The sequence below is a fragment of the Camelus bactrianus genome, chromosome 8 (assembly GCF_048773025.1).
Source record: "Camelus bactrianus isolate YW-2024 breed Bactrian camel chromosome 8, ASM4877302v1, whole genome shotgun sequence".
Classification (NCBI taxonomy): domain Eukaryota; kingdom Metazoa; phylum Chordata; class Mammalia; order Artiodactyla; family Camelidae; genus Camelus; species Camelus bactrianus.
This window is the reverse complement of record NC_133546.1, coordinates 91,374,690-91,390,099: the sequence shown is the minus strand read 5'-3', so window position 1 is coordinate 91,390,099 and position 15,410 is coordinate 91,374,690. Positions and strand designations below refer to the sequence as shown.

At 36.9% G+C, this 15,410-nt stretch overlaps 1 pseudogene; it reads left to right on the top strand.

Annotated features, from left to right (window-relative positions):
• The first annotated feature begins 12,452 nt into the window (after window positions 1-12,452).
• LOC141578293 (kunitz-type protease inhibitor 2 pseudogene) lies at window positions 12,453-13,475 on the top strand (annotated as a pseudogene).
• The last annotated feature ends 1,935 nt before the right edge of the window (window positions 13,476-15,410 follow it).

Genomic DNA, 15,410 nt, shown 5'->3' with positions numbered 1-15,410 from the left:
GTTCCACTGTAGAACTTACTTAGATAATCAGACTTAGATAACTTCCTTAGATAATTGAGGTGCCCCCTCACATATCTATATTGGTCTTTTTTTTCTTAAAATGAGATATTTCTCCAATGTTGAGTTGACTTATGTATTTTGAATAAAAGCTTTTAATAGACAGCTGGTTTCTACAGTGCTGTCTTTGAAGAGTACCCAAGCACAGCCCTTGTAATTGCAGACACATGACTCATGACTAATCAGCACAGTAGATCCACATTTGAACCAGCTCACCAGTGACCCAGAAGCCTGTTAGAGCTAAGTCTGTATAACAGGGTGTTAACTTCCCTACAGCTCTTTGGAAATGAAGTGCTGTCTGATAATCATTAATTTTCATTATTCTTGATTAAATAGTTCTATTGAGAAGTGCATGAAAAATATGAGGTAAAATTAGGCTTCGGGAATTCCTACAGATTTTTTTTACAGACTTTTCAGCACTGTATATTAAATACGTGAACTGAGGCTCATTCTTTTTGATTCTCTTTAGAGATAAAATATTTTTTGTTCAGTTCTGTTTTCTGTAATTCATGCATGAAAAAAATCAAAATGACAATTGCTTGTATTCAATGTGGAAGAATATTGGATACTTTGGAGCAGACATTTTATCAAAGTTGAAAGGCTTTTCCAGCAGCATGAGTCCCTGTCATTTTTGGTTGGCACTGTCTCACATTTAGATTTCAGGAGGTGCAGCACCATTGAATATACTTTGATTCTCATTTAGACATCAAGTTTTAAGTCTCAATAATATTTTCACCACAAAAACAGTACTGCCTTAAAATTCTCTACTAATAAATGCATAAGACATGGAACAAATTAAGATTTAAAATGCACATTAACTGCATCCTGAATTTAGTAACACTCCATATTAATACCAGATGCTAAAATCAGAGCTGCTTTGTGAAAGTGGAAATTGAATATATGATCACATGTCTAAATTTCTTGTTACTCACTGTAAAGATTAATAATGAAATTCAAAAGAAGAAACAAAAATTCTGAAACAACATCAGCATATGCTGTGATGACCTCTGTATTCTCTTGCCCCACTGCAGGGGGCCAGCTCCACACACCACACAAACAAAAGATGCAGCTGGGTCTCACAGATAGTTGTGCGGGGGGCCAGCCTGACACATCAGTGTGTCTGCAGCAGACACAGCTGGACCTCTCAGCCAGCCAGGCCAGATCCTGCCCTTCCTTACAGTGTCCCCAAAGGAGTCACCTCCCCAGCTAGCAGGTCTGGCGGGCAGCCAGCACACCCCCAGAGGTTACAGCCTAATCGCAACAGGAGGGTGCATGCGGACCAACCAGGAGATAACCTGTGAGCACCTGGCTCTTTAACCAGGGAGTACTGTGCCCCTGGGTCCCACAGATCACCTCGTATGTACGGCCACACATTCAGGGCCAGGAGACATAGCTAATATATCCAGAAACAGAGAGTTAAGCAAAATGAGGAGACAAAATACCTTCCAAACAAAAGGACAAAACTCCAGAAAAAGAACAAAATCAAGTGGAGATAAGCAACTGACCAGATGAAGAGTTCAAGGTTAATAATCACCTACTGTTTCACCTACCTACATGCTCAGAGTTTCTCTTTCTCTACAGACTTCTCAAGGCAGAAATTAATAGTGTACCTCTGAGAAATCAGTAGTGCCAGTAGGCCTGTGTTGAAGAAAATTCTGAGTCCCATCTGTATTCAGTGCAATAGAGTTTTGTGATTTTTTTTCGGTCTTCACCTTAATGCCTGCATGTGGAAAAGTGTCACTTGAGGGTATGTTCATAGAGAGTACATGATGAATGGTTAAGATCGTATTTTCAGAGCTTTGAAATTGGATAATTTTAGTTTCTAAGCCTGGATCTGTGAATTACTAATTGTGTATCCTTGACAAGCTAGTTTGACTCCTGGTTTCCTGGTTTCCTCATCCATTAAGTTCAGTAATAATGCCCGCTGAAGAGATTTAGTGTACACACAAATGAAAGGAGTCGTGTGTGGAAAATTTAGAGAAGTGCTTTATGTGTGAAAAGTGAAAAATATATATGGTTGATGTTGTTTTTATATCTACTGACCACTCAGCCACTATCTCTTCTTCCTCTGTGCTGTCAGAGTGCTTGAACCATAGCTTATACATGCCTTCCACTCTGCTGTGACTATATATCAAGGCATGGATTTCTGTCATTAAACTCTGAACTTCTCTAGGTTAGAGCCTGCATCTTACTCTTTAGTGTATTTCCAGCAGCTGTCTCAGTGCCAGGCATGTAGAAACACTTAATAAATCTTGAATAATTGACTAAATAAAATAACAAAGGAATGACTTACTATATACTTAGATCTGGCTCAAACCCTCCCTTGGTCACAGGATTTTCCCTGTGATGCAATTTGTTCAAATGTATCTTTCTTCCTTCTTAATGGCAGTCCTTATTATAGATTTTCATTGCAATATACAATTAAAGGTATGTACTTTTCCTTTAAAGTAAAAAAAATGAGGGGACAGAAACTTCATGAATTCATCTTTGTACTTGTTATTGTCACACATAAACCTAATGAAGGAGAAGGCATTAAACAAATAAGTATTATGCAAAACAGAATTATATGTGTATTATAATAATAATATGGAAATCAAGCAAAGCACTCTGGAATAACAGAAGGGCCCATTGATTTTGACTGGAGAGCTGAGTGAAACTACATTTAATTTTAGCATTTGAAATAACTTTGAGGCAAGAGTACAGATTTGATAGCAGAAATGAGAGAGAGTTCATTCTTTCATTCCCTTTCTTGAAATATATATTATTGTGATAAAATGTCTTTATTTTTCAAAATATTTAGTGTGATTTATGTTATCTTTCTCTCATAAATATGGGTTAATATTTGGGTGAAGAAATCAATAAATGGATACATGTCCCATTTCTTCCTCCAGTTTCTTTCTCAGAAGTAAATGTCATGGTGGGATAGTGCAGCTACAAGAACACATATTGTATGGTTTTATATTTCCTAATAGAAATACGGCTATTATTTGAATAGTGACAATTTCCTCAAAACAATGTTATACAAATACTTGATTTAAAATATTTATTGAAATACACAATGTACAGGATGGAAAACATATGCATAAAATGTGTATAGCTTCTTTAATTTTCAGTGTTAACACAACTGTGTTGAGAACCTCTCACATCAAAATATAGAAAATCACCATGAAAACCAGAAATATATCCTGTGCCCCTTCCTTGGCATTATGCCCCCAAAGAACTATTATTCTGAATTCTGTCAGCAATGATGAGTTTTTCTTGGTTTTGGAATTTCCATCGATGAAGTCATACAGTACTTATTGATTCTGACTTCTTTCACTGATTATAATTTGAAATTAATCTATGTTGTTGCATGTAGCAGTGATCTGTGAGGGTCATCCATGCTGTTGCACATAGTGGGGATTTATTACTTTAGGTTACTAAACAATGTTACATATGAACAAATACACAATTTATTTGTCCATTCTATTGTTGATGGAATTTGTGGTATTTCCAGTTTGGTGCTATTACAAATAATGCTGGTTTCACAATTTTATGCGTGTCTTTTGATGTAAAGTTATGTAGGAGTGAAATTGGTATATAATAGGATATGCATACATTGAACTTACTATTTTTAAAATGGTTGCACCAGTTTACAAACCTGCCAATGATAAATGTAATTCCAATCACACTATATCCTCACCAACACTTTTTTTTTTTTAGTTGAGGTGGGATATATAGGTAAATTGTTGTGGTTGTGACTAATAATGTTGAATATCTTTTAGTAGGTGTGTTGCAGTTTTAATATCTTCTGTTGAAAAGCATTTTCTAGTTATTCTCCCATTTTCTTATTGCACAGTCTGTGCTTTCTCATTGATCTGTGGCAATATTTATATGCTAATGTATATGAATCTTCGGTCTGAGATATATGTTCTAATTATTCTCTGGTTTTTACTTTCAGTCTCTTAATTGTAACATATTTTACAAATACAAATTCTGAATTTAAATAAGGTCTATTTAATTAATACTTTCCTTCATTATTAATTTTTTGCTCTTTTATTTTTATCTTAAAAAAAATGTTGTTCTCCCAAAGTAAGCAGAAGATATTCTTCTATAATTCTTTTGGAAAAATTACTTTTTTTTTTTCCATTTATGACTACAACTCAACTGGATTTTTTTTTTTTTTTTTATGAGTGTGGCATAGGATAAGAGTCCAGGCCCATTTTCATTTATCTGAATATTCAGTTGATCCAGCATAAACTGTGGGAGCCTATGATTGGGTTAACAAGTTCTAACAGACCACAGCCACTTCTGGGCTGGTGGTCCATTTTAACATATTTATAAGAATGTATATTATTCCCCTCTCCCCATGACTTCCCTAAAGGTAAATTGTAGGCCCCCAAAGAAATGAGTCTTGGGCTGGAATGATGTTATAAAAAGCTGCAGACTCAGAGGTGAAAGGCTGGTTAGCCAATGACGGGTAAGACCCCCAGAGGGGGGCAACCTAAGACAGGCACAGCTGCCTGAGTCCAAGATGATAAGGTGCAAACTCGGAGGTGAAAAGGCTGGTTAGCCAGTGACGGGTAAGACCCCCAGAGAGGGGCAACCTAAGACAGGCACAGCCGCCTGAGTCCAAGATGATAAGCTGCAAACTCAGGGGTGAAAATGCTGGTTAGCCAGTGACGGGTAAGACCCCCAGAGGGGGGCAACCTAAAACAGGCACAGCCACCTGAGTCCAAGATGATAAGCTGCAAACTCAGGGGTGAAAAGGCTGGTTAGCCAATGACGGGTAAGACCCCCAGAGGGGGGCAACCTAAGACAGGCACAGCCGCCTGAGTCCAAGATGATAAGCTGCAAACTCAGGGGTGAAAAGGCTGGTTAGCCAATGACGGGTAAGACCCCCAGAGGGGGGCAACCTAAGACAGGCACAGCCGCCTGATTCCAAGATGATAAGTGCAAACTCGGAGGTGAAAAGGCTGGTTAGCCAATGACGGGTAAGACCCCCAGAGGGGGGCAACCTAAGACAGGCACAGCCACCTGAGTCCAAGAATAATGTTAAAGCAGCTACTTCTCAGACATTTTGCCCTGATAAGCTGTAAGGCTTGCCTGATGTCAACACAAATAATACTTGCTAAAACCTAGAGGGCCTTCTGACCTTTGCTAGACTCTACAATTTAAATCCCACCCTGTCTTTCCCTAAATTGCTGCATTCCATCAAACAATGGTCAGTGATTTCATAAATTCCTGCATTCCATCTCACAATGGTCAATGGTTTCTCCTTTGATTGTAGACAGTAAATGGAGCAATTGAGATGTTCGGGGAGTTGGCTTCCGACTCTCTCTCGCTCTCTTGACTTTTTCCATAGAGTCTTGAGTAACTCATTCCGTTTCAGTGGGACTTCTGCTGGCCAGAACCCACGAGTGGTGATGAACCCACAATAAATAGTGGCGATTATTGTTGTGAATGAAGTGACTATATACGCAGATTTGTATCTGTACAAGTAGGTCTGACTCTGTTGCTATCAGTATTCTTATTTCAACAATGCTTTTAATTATTATAAACTGGAAATAAGTCTCTACAACAGGTAGTGCAAATCCTTTAACTTTGTTATTCCTCGCAAGGGTGTCTTCACTGTTCTTGCCATTTGCATTTCCGTATGTCTTAGATTTATTTTGTCAGTTTTCTCAGGAAAAAAAAAACTGTACATATTTTATTTTAAATTGCTTTGGATCCATAGATGAATTTTAAAAGAATGAACATTTTTATAATGAATCTTTCCATTTATAAAAAGGATAAATTTTCAATTTATTTAGATTTTTTAATGCTTCTCAGAAATATATTTTAGTTTGATATTTTTGGTACTATTACAAATGAATTCTTTTATTAGATCTTCTAATAGCTTGTTGCTGATGTATAGAAATGCAATTTAATTTTGTATATTGACATTGTATCCAGAGATTGTGCTAAATTTATTTAATTGTTCTAATAGTTTACATGTATACTCGGGATTTTTTTATATAAACAGTAATGCCTTGTGTTAAGACAGTTTTATTTCTCTCTTTGTCATACTTGTATTTTTTTATGTTGCCAAAATAACATAAAATATAAATAATTTAATAAATAGACTTCTCTAATTTTCTGCAGTGAGATTCCACTATTCTCTCTTTTAATGCGGTACTTCGTATAAATACTCATTTATTAAATGAAGGATCACCCCTACTATTCTTGGCTACCCTGATTTCTGGTGTGGCTTATTTTAATTTTTCCTCGAACCATGATTGAGTGCTGAATTTTATCAAATATATTTATGCATTAAATACAAATTTTCTCATTTGGTCTCCTAAGTAGTGAGGTGCATGATAGATTTTTAAACATTTAAACACATTTGCATCCTGAAATCAACTGTAGTTGACTTTTATTTGAGGTATTAGTTCTTCAAGTTGTGGCTGCCTTGGTAAGTCAGTGAGATTGCTACAAACTGAAGGTTCCTGCTTTCTGACAGCCAAAGTTACCGAGGGGAAAAAAACAATGCCTTCAAAAATATAGGTCACCTCAATGTGTTTTCTTCTTCTTAAATCTTGGCCTGAGTACTGACTACCCTCCAGTGCCTTTGAACACAGATTTGTGTTTGTTTTCCACTTTGGTTTTTTTTTTTCCTTAAAAAAATATTACTAGTATTTGTGGTCTGATTATGTCTATACTGTCAAAGCTGGAAGCAAAATCTTCAGTAATTTATTTTCATCGTGAAAGTGTATAAATTCTTGAGATCAGGGAACTAAAATGTCCCAAATCTAATTTGTGACAGGCACACTGACAATGTAAGATATATTTTGTTCTTATCCATCACAGAATTTTAAACTTTCTTAAGGGACCAATCATATAGGAGCATGTGGCACAAAAATCTTTATACTCACACACACAATAAAGGGAAAGATACACTTCTTAGAGTCCAGGAAACTCTGCTTAAACCTGCATTCTATAAAATACCTCTTTTGGAAATATTTGCCATTAAAAACAAATCTGCATTTTTGGGGAAAAATGATGTGCTGGTCTTCCTAGACACTGTCAACAACTTATAAGTTGTTCTGAATCAAAAGGCTATCCAGCCACTGGAGATTCTCATCATTTCCCGATTTCAGAAATAATAGCATTTACTTTAACTTATTTCAGGTGTCTTTTTACACTTTTAGTATACCAGCTGTGATATAAGGTAAAGCACAAGATTCCTTCATGATCATGCATAAGTGCAGAATGTAAATACACTATCATATTTGCATAAGAGTTTTAGCACAAACAGAATCTGAAACTGATAGAAATCATATTGATCTTTAATACCTCACATTGCATTCATATTAATAATGAGTGTGACAGGAGCATTATAAATATGCAAAAGAGTAACACATCAGCCTAAACATCACCAGTAATTTGTAGACTTACACTCATAGGAAACCACTAATGGAATACAGTACATTTTCTTTTCTATGAATAGTCAAATGTCATGCATAATGTAACTGTGCAATTGCTAATAGCAGACTTAGGCAGGATCATGTAAACTTGTTATTATGGGCAGTATGAACTGATCTTTGAAGTGGCCTATAATAAAATACTTCCCTGCCTTTACCCTATCTTGATTGTTCAGTTGTCTTTTCCCCAGAGCTTGTATTTATAGGAATCACAAAAATGATTACTTTGATATTTGGGGAGCACTTCTCATGCTCTATCAAATGTAGGAGAGTGGTGACCAATGATGAATAACTAACAAATCAAAGTCAAAAGTCTCTGAAGCATCTGTTCAACCTTTTTAATGTCAGAATATTAGAAAATTCTTTTAGAATATCCATTATCACATTATACCTTTTGGTATATATTTTTAAAACTGTCTTTGTTTATATAAAATATATTATGGAAATGGTAATACTGAGGTCATTTGCAAATTAGTTGGAGCAGAGTCTTAATTTTTGGAGTTCACAGGCTAATTAACAGCACAGAAACCTAGGATAAGTATTGCAAGCTCCAAGAAAATGCTCACTTATGGAAAAATCCTGCTTGATTTAAATATAGTGAAGATTACTGGTCAGACAGGTTACATAGGTTATAGTCAGTAACATAATAGTGGGTAAATGATCCTAGTAGTTTAGCTCTGCTTGGAACCCCTAAGAATTCTTGAATTCTTAGAGTTATAGAATACCATAATATATTCTCAAGGCTAAGAGTATATCTAGCACCTATTTTGTCTTTCTACAAAAGTACTACAGAAGAAACCATTAAGTTTCAGAGTACCCCAACCTAGGATTTTTTTTAAATACTTTGTATAGGAGACTAATAATACTTTATTATGTGGTTTTATGGCACCATATAAAAATTTTACTTTTAATATAGGCAATTAGTGAAGGTTCTTAATGTGTAATATCAGAAGCCATTAACTGATTTAAAATTCTATAAAAATATATATTTATAAGATAGTTTCATAAATATGTATTGAAATATTCAGTATATACATTTTAGTATTTGAATAGGTCAAGCCCCAAAAGTAGAGTCTACTTAATTAAGTTATATGAAACTATGCAAAACCTTGTCTCTAGATTAGAAACTCATTAAAATATAATTATACAATACATTGATATTCCCTTCAGTTGAATTGGAAAGCCACACTCCACTCCCGGGGGTTGTCTGCATGCAATGACTGACAGAGGCAAAGGTGAAATTGAGACACAGTGCTAAACTGGGACATACTAAAAGTCATTTCTGACTGGAATCTCCTTATAGGCTCTGCTGATACCTTTGTTAATACTACATGAAGCTCAAATTCTTCCTTTCCCCAGATGATGATCCCTTTATTATTCTCACAGATAAATATTTCAAGAATGATCATTAGCTTATTGTATGCTAATCTTCATCTCAGAATCTGCTTCCTGGTTAACGCAAATGATAACAAGTCCTTTGCTACACACTCTCTGAGAGGCAAATATCAAGACAATAAATGTGCAAGGATTTTATTATGTTCAATGCTTATAAGAACAAATGGAGAGAGATCCAGGAGGAGCTTGGATAGTCATCAGACCCTGAAGGAAGTCTGACCTCAAGTGAAGGATAAAGGGGAAGTTACATGATGGAAAAGTTCTAGACTGTAGAATAGTACAATGTTTGCCAAAGTCACTGGAGATTCTTGAATTCTTAAATCAAAGCCAGCCCTCAGAAGAATCCTGTGCCCCTCAGTAGTTGGATTGCTTTAATATTCCTGCTTTAAGAGGTATACTGTGCCCCACTTTATCTTTGGGGGTTTGGTTCCAGGACCTGCCATGGATACCAAAACCTGTGGATGCTCAAGTCCCATAGTCAGTCCTCCCTATCTGCAGTTCTGCACCCTCAATTCAGTCTGAGGATCGTGCAGTACTGTATAGGACTAAATGAAAATAAATCCATTTATAATTGGACCAGTGCAGTTCAAACCCATGTTGTTCAGAGGTTCAGAGGTCAGCTGTCAATTATTTAACTTGGCTAATTCTCACAGCAAACCTGTGAAATACGTGTTCACATGCCTCATTTTACTGAGGAGAAACAGTTTCCCTAGAACGTTAACTGCCTACACTCACCTAGCTTGTGAGTTACAGAGCAAGTGTTAAGCAAGGCAGTCTGGTCCCAGGGTTTGTGCTTCTAAGGACGACACTGTAATCACACTCCCTAGACTTGGAGGAAACAGGACTAGGACCTGAGATCCTCCCACAACTAATATACTGTGAGTCTTTTTTCCAACCTTCCCATAATGAAACGTAAGACAATTGTTAGAATGTTACAGAGAAAAGGGAAATTCCAAACTTTTCAAGATTATTAAACACAGGCTATAAATTGACTTGGTTATCAAATACCATTAGTATTTCATACCAATTACCACTTTATTTCTGAATGCATAGTTGGAATAGACAAACTCAGTAATGGTGGAATTCTTATTGTAGACCGCTGAGCCAGCTCATGAGGAAAATAACTTAGGAAAAGACTTAGCAGGTGATGCTGAAAATTCTCTACCTTAACAGAGTAGTAATAAAAGAGAAAAACATTACTTTGTCCCTAAGAGAACTGTAATGATCAGTGCTGTCATTAAAGATTTTTAAAAAGCTATATTTGGGAAGAAACTAATTGAAGAGTGATTAGGAAGAGAGAAATAACCCTGAAAGGAAGTTTAAATATTGAATCAACTGAGTAATTATCTGGAAGACACTGTTTAACCTAAAAGAATGTTTTGTTGTTGTTGTTGATTATTTTAAAGCAGAAACTACGGTTATATTTATTTTGGAAGCTCGAGGGTTTCATCAACCTTGCTGTGACCTTCTTAATCCTCACCCCCAACCCACACCAAGCTGAAAACTAGAGCTCCTAGGACGAGGAGCTGAGATAGAGACAATAAAAATACATTTGTTGCAACATTTTATTTTTGCTGTAAGCAATCATTCCTCTACCCCTCCGTATCTATCTATCTCTATCTCTAAATGTATTTATATAGAGATATAACAGACACTGTTCTAAGGACTTCTATAAGTATTAACTGATTTAATCCTCATGATATCCCTATCTAGCAGAAAATGTTATTAATCAAATTTTCACCTGAGAAAACCGAAACCAAGGGCTACTAAATAAATTGCCCCAAAGTTCACAGTTAGTAAAGGAAATGAAGCAGGCTTTTTCATGCCAGGAATTAACTAGAGCCTGTGCAGCCACTTGATAGGCAGTTAAGACATGTCTGTTTTAAATCTTATGGAAATATGAGTAAATTAGTCAATTTAATCAGAGCTTAGAGACCAGGTAGGATGAAAAATGTTTTATTTTATTAAGAACTGAGGCAGAGTTTTAGGATTTACCACTTTTTTCTTAGAAATAATAGGTCTATTTGGGGTCAATATGCACAAATTACATATACAAACATTTATACACACTCTTATATGTTTGTATATTATTCAAAGACATAATTTTATTGATAAACAATTTAAGGTACCAGCTAGATGTCATTGGGCATCAGTTACAATTCTACAAAGATGTAGCACAGATTTACAGTCACAATAATGGCGTGTCAAGTTGTTGGAAGAAAGTATTGATGTTCAATAATAAACAAGCAAAATCGCAGAAGGCCAGATAGTTTGAACATCTTTCAAAAAATGTTATTTATCTAAGATGGCATGCAAAATGCTCTCATTTCAAAAAGAAATGTTGGACGTATCAAAGTGTTTATCTTTGTGGCTGGGTTTTGTGGCACAAGAAAAATATAGACTAAAGGTGAATATTCAAGTCTGTCATCTGAATCCTTGGGTACATGTTGCTAAATATTCAGAAACATTTGGTTTGGTATTATATGATGACACAATAGTGTGATAATAATTTTCATGCACATACTATGGTATCATTTTATATAATCTCTTTGCAGCAAGGCAACTTCTAAGATGGCCCCCAAAGAACCCTGCCTCCTGAGATGTTATCTTTGTATAATCCTCTCCCTCTGACTGTAGTCACTTAATTTTAACCAGTAAAATATGACAGAGATGATGAGATGTCACTGATGTCACTCATGTGATTAGGTTATAAAAGATTGTGATTTCTGTTTTTCCAACATACTCTCCCTTTCTTTCTGGCTTTGATGAAGCAGTCTGCCATTCTGAAAAACCCATGTGGCAAGGAACTGAGCATGAGCCACTAGCAAGTCAGGAACTAAGCTTCTCAATCCAGTAACCCTCAAGCAACTGAACCAGCCAACAATCACACATGAGTATGAAAGCAGATTATTTCCCCGTAGAACCTTTAGATAAGACTTCAGTGCTGGACAGCACATTGATTGCAATCTTATGAAAGACTGAAGAGACTGGGAGGTAATAAATGTGTTGTTTTGTTGTCTTCTTGTGGCAAAATATACACAATGTTTATCATTTTAACCAAAAGTGTATATACCTAAGTAGCATTATATATACATTCGCAATATTGTGCAACCATCACCACTATTTATATCCAAAACTTTTTCATCATCCTCCAAAACAGTTTATACTCATGAAAACAGTAACACCTGTTCCCCCTGAGCCCAGGTAAAATACTACTACTATATCTGTCTCTATGCATTTGCCTATTCTAGGTTCCTCATGTAAGTAGAATCATACAATATTTGTCCTTCTATATCTGGCTTACTTCTTGAAGCACAATGATTACGAGGTCCGTGTTGTAGCATACATTAAAATTTCATTCTTGGACCACCTTGGGTAGCTGCTTTTAAGCGGCCGCCATTACCTCTAGTGCCCGCCAAGCGTTTGTGGGTGCAGCGGGGTTCTGAACTGGGGGAGAGTCAGGGGTGAGCGAGGAGCGGACTGAAGCATCGTGGGCAAAGGAGCCAGGGTTTCCACACACCTAAGTTCCGAGAAAAGGGCTTCCCGGACATCTCCTGCATGGCGAGAGCCAGCACCACACACTGGGACCATCTGCGAGCACCCGCACCTGAATGCGAGGCGCTCCAGTGCATGTGCGTGGAAAGGCCCTTCCAGCACCTGATCCCGAGACCCCAACGGCTGGTGGCGCGCGGCCAGGTGGAGCCTGTCTTGGCGCAGCTGTGTAGGCGGAAGCGGTGCTGGGTTCTCCTCGCTCTGCTGGCAGCGCTGCTCCTCTCTGGGGCTGAGGCTGCCAATGGAGAATGTGTCATCCACGAATTTTGCCAAGTTTGAAAATAGTGGGAAGATGCTGGGCCGCCATCCCTAGGTGGTCCTACAATGTCACTGACAGATACTGCCAGCAGTTTGTGTATGGAGGCTGTGAAGGGAATGATGATAATTATATGACCAAGGAGGAGTGTCTTGCAAAATGTGCTGGTGTCACAGAAAACACCATTGATGGTCCGGCCACCAGCAGGAATGGAGCAGATTCCTCTGTCCCAAGTGTTCTTAGAAATCAGGATGCTGGTGACATCTCCAGTGATATTTTCAACTATGAAGAATACTGCACTGCCAAGGCGGTCACTGGGCCTTGCCGCGCAGCCTTCCCACGCTGGTACTTTAATGCCGAGAGGAACTCTTGACAACTTCAACTATGGAGGGTGCCAGTGCAATAAAAACAGCTACCCCTCCAAGGAGGAGTGCATGCAGCGCTGCTTTGGCAAGGAGTTGTATCCTGCCCTGCCCCACGGCACTAAAGTGATGGTGGTCCTGGCAGGGCTGTCCGTGATGGTCCTGATCCTCTTGGGAGTCTCCATAGTCTGCCTGATCAGGGTGGCACACTGGCACCAGGAGTGCACCCTCCGCACCGTCTGGAGTTCTGGGGACTACAAATGGCAACTGGCAAAGAACACATACATTTTGTGAACGCCCTGTCGGTAAGGGTTTGCCCTCCTCCACCAGCTGTTGATTAAAGAGAGCCTGGGAAGGGAGGGGAGACGTGTTGAATGCGTGTGTACTTTTTTCAAATAAAGTGATTTGTATTTGTGCGATCATTCGTTTTCTGTTTGTTACTTCAGAAGTAACAAACTTCTTAGGGCTTGCTCCCTGGTCTCCTGGGGTTGGTTTGCTTTGGAAATCCTCTTAGGTTAGGGCTGTGTGTGCAGGTGGTCTGGCCCTAGACTGAAGTAAGCTCCTCTTCGAATTATTTCTTTGCTCCTGATACAGTTTTCTATACTTATGTTGAATCTTGTTTTCTCCTTTCCCATCACAAAAGTGATGTTTTAATAGTTTCCTTCATTTGTTTTTTGGTTTTTTTAAGTAAGCAGAAACATAAGTTTTTTATTAGGATTCTGAAAGGAAGAAAGTAAGATGTACAAGTTTAATAAAAAGGGGCTTCCCTTCTAAAATTAAAAATAAATAAAATAAAATAAAACTTCATTATTTTTAATAATTGAATAATATTCCAATGAAGCATAGACCACATTTTGTTTATCTGTTCATCTGAAGATGGACAGCAGGTTGTTTCCACCTTTTGTGAACAGTGCCTCTATGAACATTGGTATACAAATATCTGAGTCCCTGCTATAAATTCTTTAAGATATATGCCTTGGAGTAGAATTGCTGGGTCATATGGTACTTCTGTTTTTAATCTTTTGAGAAACTGCTGAAATGTTTTCCACGTGACTACCAGTTTCCGTTGTCCACAGTAATGCGTGAGTGATCCAGTTTCTCCACATCCTCACCAACAACTGTTATACTGGAGCTTTTTATTTACTTACTTATTTTATTATTTAGCCATCTTAGCAGGTGTGAAATAGTATCTTATTGTGGTTTTGATTTGCAGGTCTCTAATAACTACTGATGTTGAGTATTTTTTTCACAAGCAATTGGTCACTTGTTTATTTTTGTTGAAAATCTTGTTTCAAACCAGTTTTTATTTGGGCTGTTTATTGTATTTTTAAAAGGATCCTTTATATAATCTGGATATTAATCTCACACTTAATTTGAAATATTTTCTCTCATTCATTATATTATCTTTTTGCTTTTTGATGCATAAATGTTCTTGATTTTAATAAAGCTTAGTCTATTTTTTTCTTTTGTTACTTTTGCTTTGATGTCATATTCATAGGTCAATGACAGACTCAGTATCATGGAGATTTTCTCCATTATTTTTCCTTAGAGTTTTATTGTTTTAGCTCTTGAGTTTACATTTTAGATCTCTTTTTAATTAATGTTTTCTTATGGTTGTAGGTAAAGTCCAGATTTATACTTTGTCCATTTTTCCCAGAACCATTTGTTGAAAAGACTTGTTCTTCCCCCAATGAATAGTCTTGGCACTCTTGTCAAATATAAATTGACCATTCATTATGTGAAGATTTATTTCTGGGCTCTCTATTCTATTCTTTTGGTTTATATGTCTGTCCTTATGCTAGTACAGTATCTTTAAAACCAGTGTAGCTTTATGGTAAGTTTTGATATTATGAAGTGAGTTCTTCAACATTCTTTTTTTTTCAAGATTGTTTTTAGCTAATCAAGACCCTTGCAAATCTGTATGTGTTTGGGGACTGGCTTTTCCTTTTTTTTTTTTTTTTTTTTGCCAAAACAATGAATGTAAGAATTTTGATAGAGGTTGTGTTAAATCTGCAGATTGCTTTGGGTATTAACTCTTTCACTCCATGACCATGATGTCTTTCCATTTGTTAGGTCTTCTTTAACGTCTTTCAGCTGTTTTCTAGTTTGCAGCATACAAGTCTTTCACCTCCTTGGTTATATTTAATTCTAATTATTTAATTTTTCAGGTGCTACTGTAAATAGAATTTCTTCTTTAATCTCCATTTTGGGTTATTTATTACTGGTGTATATAAACACAAGTGATTTTTGTGTGTTGATCTTTTCCCTGCAACCTTGTTGAATTTGTTTATTAGCTTTCTTATGAATTTTTTGGGGGGGTTTCTATATATAAAATTGTGTCATCTA